Genomic DNA, 8,209 nt, shown 5'->3' on the forward strand with positions numbered 1-8,209 from the left:
AGAATAACAGTAGTAGGTTCACCCCTGAGGCCTGTGAGCTCTTCAATCATTGTGTCTTGGCCAGATTTATAGTACCAGGCATGTGTTTCCTCCCATGGGTCCTGCCTTAAATCCAATCAGAAAGTGGCTGGTCATCCCCATAATATTTGCTCTAGTACTGCGCCCGCCCATGGGTACATATTGCCAGGCTGGTCTTTATTGTATCTTACAGGGTTCACACCTGAGTAAAACTGTTGATGATTTTTTTTTTCCCTGAGGAGCCTACATAGTACGTTCTGATACTATGAAAGTTTGCCAGCAGGGAAGAAGCTTCTTGGTCAGCACCAACTTGATATGTCCAAGTCCTGTTACCAAAATGCACCAGTATGTACTTTACCCACAAAGTTATCTTTCTAGTCCTTCTTTTCTTAAAAAATTTAAAATTATATTCATTTATTGATTTGTGTGTGTGTGTGTGTGTGTGTGTGTGTGTGTGTGTGTGTTTTTAAGACAAATAACTTATAGGGGTTGGTTCTCTCCTTGAATTATGTGGATACTGGGAATAGAACTCAGGTTGTCAGGCTTGGTGGCAAGAGTATTTACCAACTCAGCCGTCCTGGTGGCCCTCCCCAGTACGTCCTAGAACTTGCAATTCTCTTACTTCAGTCTCCTGAGTATTAGGATTACAAGTGTGCACCATTATGGTTAGCTTTTTGTATGATTAATTAGAAAATTATTATATTTTATTATACTTATTTTATGTATATGAGTGTATTGCCTGCATGTGTGTAAGTGCACCCATGTCATGCAATGCCTGCAGAGGCCAGAAGAGGACATCAGATCCCCTAGAACTGGAGTTATGGATGGTTGTTAGCAGCCATGTGGATACTGGGAATTGAACCTGGGTCTTCTGCAAGATTAGTCAGTGCTCTTAACCTCTGAGCCATCTCTCTAGCCCCTGTATGATTAAATTTTAAGGTTGGAGAGGACATTAAAAGTCTTGTAGATGAATAAATCTATGAATTCTTGAACTCCCTCTATTAACATTCTTGTTAGTCTAGTTTTTGCATTAATACACCTCCAATGGCAGCCTGCTCTAAATGTGGACCAGCTTCAATGCTTACAGCCATGATTTCCTAAGGCTTCCACCTGTTGATTCAGCCTCTTTCCTCTTCCTTTTCATTTAGAACCAAACCAATTTCTCTTCTACATGATAGCGTTCAGACATTTGAAGATGATTATATTCCTACTTCCTCAGGAACCCCACTCTCCACTTCTGACACCAAATCCTTTCTCCTTTGGGATAGGCATCTTCAGTGTCAACAGCTGTGCCTCATGATGTGGGTTTAAGTAGAATAACTTGAGATTATGGGCTTTTTATTTTTTTAAAACAACTCTGCCAAGTTTTTATTAAAGAAAAACTTTCCAGGTTTACTTTTCACCAGTCTGCTCCAGGCATGCTTCTAATAATATCAGAATCACCTCGATCAGTGATAGCCAGTGTGCAGAATTGGTAGTATTTTCTCCATGCTGTGCCCAATTCAATATTATTGCCACTGTAGTGATGGACACCAGTTTTGGCCAACGTGGCATAGTATTCTACTTCACATTTCCTTAAAGCTGGGTAGTTGTTGATGAGGATGAAAAACTGGGCCTTGCCCTGGCTCATCATCTTCAGAGTCCGTGTGTACCCCAGCATATACTTTTCACTTTTCATAGCAAGCTGGAGCCTAGAATTGATTCCAGAGACTTTTTCATCTTCTTTGTGACCACCATCTTCCTGCCTTAGGTGCAGATGGCCCCCAACTAAGAGCAGTCTCAAAGAAGACTGGAGAGCAAGAAAGGGAGGAACTCCCCATGATTATAGGCTTTTTTTAACTCAGACTAGTGCCAAACTACTTTGGGTCATTTTACCCTAAAATAGCTTCAATAATTGTATTCTAGACTAGGCCCAGTGCCTGTGCCCCTCTCCCTGTCTCTGTCTCTCCCTCTCCCTCTTTCTGTCATACCTGAATCTAGATCTAACTATATGTATATACATATATGTATATATTTACATATATAAATACATATATTTATATTTATATATACTTATATATGAGACTGAAGAGATGACTCAGTGAGTACAGATGCTTGCTCTGTAAGCCTATTGACCTCAGTTTGATCCCTGGAATAACCCAGGTAAAGGTGGAAGCAGAGAACCAACTCCATAAAGTTGTCCTCTGATGTCCACACTTGCACTGTGGCACATGTGCATGAGTGTGCATTCACATGTGCAAGAACACACATACAAAAATCAAAAATGAAATAAAATATTTTACAAATCAGTTATCAAGCTCTATATTCTATATTCCTGTCTTTGTAGACCAAGACTACATTAGTATTTGTTTCATTTTTATACAGGTAGATAGGCTCCATTTTGGATATTGTATTAGTTATTTTTCTGTTGCTATGATGGAAACACTGATCAATTTATATAAGGAAGAGTTTATTTGAGCTTACAGTTCCAGGGGAATTACAATCTGTTTTGGAAGGGAGGCTTGGTGGCAGAGGTGGCTGGAGGAGGAGCCAAAGTGATGCTCTCACATCTTCAAGCAGGCACAAGAAGCAAGACGACTCAAGATCTGGCAAAATTTAAGAACTCCCTAAGCTCACCCCCAGTGATGTGTTTCCTCCAGGATAACCACACCTTCTAAGACCTCCCAAAATGGGTCCACCAACTGGGGACAAAATGTCCAAATACTTGGAGCCTGTGGAGAACATTTTCATTCAAACCACCACATTCCATCCCCTGGCCCCCATAGGCTCATGACCATATAAAATGCAGAATGCATTTAGTCCAACCTTAAAGGTCCCCATAGTCATTACCAGTCACAATACTATTCAAAAATCCAGAGTCCAAAGTCTCTTCTGAGACTCAGGGAAATCTCTTAACTGTAAGCCCCTGTAAAATCGAAAGACAAATTACATACTCCCAACATACAGTGGAACTGGATACACATTCCCATTCTAAAAGGGAGGAACAGAAGCATAGCGAGGGAATACTGGACCAAAACATGACTGAAAACCAGCAGGGCAAACACCAAATCCAGTAGCTCCAAGTTTGACTTCTGGGACTTTATTTTCAAAGGGCTTAGATGGTTCAGCCTCTCCAGCTTTGCTGTGTGCAACACACATCTCTCTCTTGTGCTGGTACCACTCTCTGTATGCATCTCCTCTTGGCAGATGCCTCACAGCTCTGGAATCATGAACATCTTCTTGGGGTCTCCAATGCCAACCAGGCTTCACCTTCACAGCTTCAGGCAATGGCCCATTAGGGCCTTCTGTATGCAGAAGAACCCCTGCTCCATGCTGCCTGGCTGCAGCAGCTCTCTGGAACCCCAGAAGAAGAACTGATGACCTCTTGGAGGAAGCACTGATGCTTCTTTCATGCCTCTAAAGCCAGTTCCAGGTGAATGACACTGCCAAGTTTGGTTGCAATTTTGGGGTGGACCCCAGCCTGCTTTATCCATTTTAGAAGCTTTTCTCTTCAATGGTCCTGAAGCATTTTCCTTTTACAAGTTGGAGGCTTAACTGGGTGTGGTCTTGCCCTGGAGGCACTCTCTCCATTGTTTAAGTGAAACTCTCTAGGCCTCCCTCTACTCACTTTAATCTCCTTATCAAAGGGATCCTCTTCAGCATATGCCTCAACACTCCAACATTAATCTTCCTAGTGCTCTTTTTCAATCCAAACTGTACATTCTGTATTTCTTTTGGCCCATTTGCCCTCTTTCACTGTAGATCTGCATAATATTTACCATTAATAGCCACACCACCATTTCTATGTTAGGCTGTCTTGAAATTTCTTCCACCAGAGAAATTAGTCCATTGATTTTCAACTTAGCCACAGACAAGCTTTTTGGCTGTGGGCAGACTCTAGCCAGACTCTGCCAAAATATCCCAATTGCTGCTTAAGTCCTTATTTCTCTCTGAAACTACATTGTTCGCAGCACTACTTTCTTCCAGGCACCTAATAGAATGGCCTTTTAAGCTCTGCTTACAACAACCAACTGATTTTCTAGTTCAAACTTCCAAAGTCTTCCACATTCTTCCAAAACCCCACATGGTCAGGTTCTTCACAGCCAACACCCCACTCCTGGTACCAATTACTGTATTAGTTACTTTTCTGTTGCTGTGATAGAAACACTGACCAATTTATAGAAGGAAGAGTTTATTTGGGCTTATGGTTCCAGGGAAATTAAGTCTGTCTTGGCAGGGAGGCTTGGTGGCAGAGGTGGCTGGAGGAGGAGCCAAAGCTAAGCTCTCATATCATCATGCAGGCACAGGAAACAAGAGAGCAACTCAAGATCTGGCAAGGCTTAAGAATGCTCTAAGCCCACCCCCAGTGATGTGCTTCCTCCAGGATAGGCACACATTCTAAGACCTCCCAAAATAGCACCACCAACTGAGGACAAAATGTCCAAATACTTGGAACCTATGGGGGACATTTCCATTCAAACCACCACAGATATGATAATTAAATAGTGATTTTCAGTGGGTCATCTAGGCTCTTGTATGATTTCCTTAAAGAAGTTTGGCATATTTCATAGATAAAACTTCTGGGGCGGGAAGCAAGACAGGGCATATCTGTTTCAATACAAGACTGGATTGGTGCGATTCCAATTAAAAACAATGCAAAAAAACTAATCAGTCAATCACCCCTAACAAAAAGCCAAGCATGGTAGTGCACACCTATAATCACAACACTGAGGAGAATTTCTGTGAATTTGATACCAGCTTGGGTTGCATAGTGGGTACCAGGCATCCAGAGCTATGTAACAAGATTGACTTAAAAAAATTCCACCCCAAACAAACAAACAAACAAACCAAAAAAACCAAATAAACAAGATAACTGTTGAGAAGTTCTTAGTAGATGCTCTCTGAAAAATGAAAAGACAGTATATTTAAAAAATTACAATTAAAAAAAATTTTATTATTTTTATTTCATGTGCATGAGTGTATTGCTTGCATGTATATAAGTGCACCCATGTCATGCAATGCCCGAGGAGGTCAGAAGAGGGCATCAGATCTCATGGAACTGGAGTTACAGGTGGTTGTTAGCTACCATGTAGGTGCTCGGAACTGAACCCAGGTCCTCTGGAAGAGCAGTCAGTGCTCTTAACCGCTGAGCCATCTCTCCAGCCCATAAAAAGTTACAACAATAATTGATTGACTGGCAGAGTTCAGGAGAGCTTCTACTGAGAACTCCATGGAAATGGGCTGAGAAATACAATGTGCCCTGAAAAAGAATAATATTTTTGCAATTTTTAATAACTGGATAGCAAAAAATGTTCTCAACACATTTTTCAAAACCAGCCTACCTGTATACAGTGACTCAAAAAGCAGGCAATGTTTACTCTTACCTCTGCTGTGTGGGTATGCCTATGGAAGGCCTGGAGTATGCTTCTCAGAATATCATGAATAGTTCCAGAGAGGAATGGCAGGGAGCAAGAAGGGAGTGGAGGTGATGCATTTTGTCTTGGAGCTAAGCCATAGTGTGAGTTTAAACTAGAACACATTACATCTGTTCAGACTCAATGTGAATGTGTGATGGATCCTGGGAGGTGAGCCAAAGAAGGGTCTACACTGCTTTTCCTTCAGCAGAGCCTTTCAGAGTGGAGTTATACCAGTACCTGAGTGGAGAGAAAGAGAAAGGCAGTTCCTGACATGGTATTATGAACAGTAAGGTCCTGATGTGTTCTTGATGGATGTAAACATCTTTACCAAACATGAATACCAGTTAAGACCATCCATGACTTCCATGCTTCAAAACAGAAATGGGAGCACTCCATAGTCATGCCTGAACAAGGACAGCATAAGTGTTGCCTGAGCCACAAAATAACAAATGTCTTCTTCTGTCAAGATAAAACGAGTGACAGTTACTTCCCTACCCACTACAGCTCTAGCATTGCTCTGGCCTGCCTTCCTTATAAACAAGACACATGTGGATCTCTAACTAGAAAGTTGCCCCTGCTTTCTGGCAGTGCTGAACCCATAGAGAATTCTTGCTTTCTTGGGCCCACCCTCAACTTACTCAACCAAAGTTCAAATCTTATGTAAGCCCTTTGAGGCAACCTCATATTGAGATGTCTCCATGTGTGCATTTTGTCTCACTGTGACTAGTTATACATTCAGTGTGATACAGGTGTTCTTTTGTGAACATCAGCAATGAGAAGAGAGTGGGATACTAGATATTTGGAAAATGCCAAAAAGGATAATCTTTCTTTTTTTAAAAAATATTTTATTTATTATTTTTATTTTATGTGTATGAGTGTATTGCTTGCATGTATGTAAGTGCATTCATGTTGTGCAATGCCTGTAGATGTCAGAAGACAGCAGATGAGTTATAGACAATCGTTAGCTGCCTGTGGGTGCTGGGAATTGAACCCAGGTCGTCTGTAAGAGTAGTCAGTGCTCCAGCCCCAAGGATAATCTGTCTTCTTTTAAACATAAAAGCAAATAATGAAATGAAATAAAATATGGTCTAGAGGAAAATATACTGTTGAATAAGAAGTTCTATTCCTAGATTTGGATAGGATCATTAGCTATATGTTTTTTGCAACTTCCATTTTTGTGTCATTCATCACAGAATTTCAGGGAAACTAAAATTAGTTAGAGAATTAAAATCCTAATTGGAACTATTAAGGAGTCAGACTGATACATAGTAAATGGAAGCCATAATATTTAAAGAAAACTTTTGAGGTTTTTCTGAATGTAGAAAGAAGGGGAGGGGGCTGGGGAGCTGGCTCAGCATGCAAAGTGCTTGCTGTGTAAGCATGAAGAGCTGATTTTGGATCCTCAGTACCCATGTAAAAGGTGCACATAGTAGACATGTGTCTGTAACTCCAGCAATGGAAGATGAAGCCAGGTAGATCTTGGGGCCAGCTAGGCTACTGGTGAAATGGTTTGATGAGAGACTCTATCTCAAAAATAATAAATACATAAATAAGAAAGAAAGAAAGGCAGAAAGGCTGGCGATATGGTCAGTGTGCAAAGGACTTGCTGCCAAGCCTGATGACCTGAGTTCAATCTTATATGGTAGGAGAGAAAGAATTCCTACAAGTTGTTCTCTAATCTCCACACACACATCATGGCATGAGCATACCCACTTACCCAGCTACCCACAATATAAATAACTCAATGTAATAAAAATTAAAAAGAAAATGTGGGAATGATAGAGGAAGATACTAAACATTCAATGCCTTATGATGCACAAAAAGACATAAAAAAGAAAAAAAAGAGAATGGGTAAGCCTATAATAGACATAAAATGATTTGCTGTAGGAGCTGTGTATGCAACAGAGAAACAAGCCTGTTGTAGTAGAAACTGTACATTGACTTGCCCAGTGTGCTGTGTTCCAGCCCTTTTCTAGAGTGCAGAGGTGGGAAAGATAAAATTGGCTCTTCCTAGAATTGTTCGCAGTTACCTATGTGATTTAGACTCTGCCAAGGTGATACATTCAAGTGAGACTGGATTTAGAGCTGAATCACCTGGGAGAGAGGAATGCCATGGACATCTATTTTGCTGGCTCTAAAAGTGGCAGAGGAGGCTTCCTAACTGAGCAGTCAGCTTTCTTTTGGGGAAGTGTCTGATTCTGTGAGGTAGCAGCAGGGGCTCCATTGATGTCTCAGTTCTTGCATGAGCTTTAGGCAGTGGCTCACAGAAGCTCAGACTACCGCAGCGCTGTCCTATAGAAGTTAACATGACATGCAAATGAACATAAGCATTTCTAGCAACATCAGTTTTAAACAAGTACAAGGAACAGGTCACATTTTGATAATAAATTTTATTTAACCCAACATATAAAATAAATTAATAATCAGTTTCACAAATAGTCACTCTAAAGTTTTATTTAGTACAAGGAACAGGTCACATTTTGATAATATATTTTATTTAACCCAACATATAAAATAAATTAATAATCAGTTTCACAAATAGTCACTCTAAAGTTTTATTTCAATATGTCACTTTTTTGGTTTGTTGTGCTTTGTACTGTAACCAGAATATCAGTGTTTGTGCATTACTACAGATGTCAATGAATACAGACAGGAATTAATCCTTAAACCGTGCTTTATTCAGAGATCTGCCAGTAATCTTGGAAGCCAGTACTCTCAACTGCTATGCCACCTCTTCAGCTCCTATTATTAGTTTTTTAAAAGATTTATTTTAGGCTGGGCATGGTGGCACACAT

At 40.5% G+C, this 8,209-nt stretch overlaps 1 pseudogene; it reads right to left on the minus strand.

Moving 5' to 3' along the window:
- Nucleotides 1–1,417: 1,417 nt before the first annotated feature.
- On the minus strand, nt 1,418–1,755 carry LOC108490804 (annotated as a pseudogene).
- Nucleotides 1,756–8,209: the final 6,454 nt, after the last annotated feature.

Source organism: Nannospalax galili, unplaced genomic scaffold, assembly GCF_000622305.1.
Source record: "Nannospalax galili isolate Female #2095 unplaced genomic scaffold, S.galili_v1.0 scaffold734, whole genome shotgun sequence".
NCBI lineage: Eukaryota > Metazoa > Chordata > Mammalia > Rodentia > Spalacidae > Nannospalax > Nannospalax galili.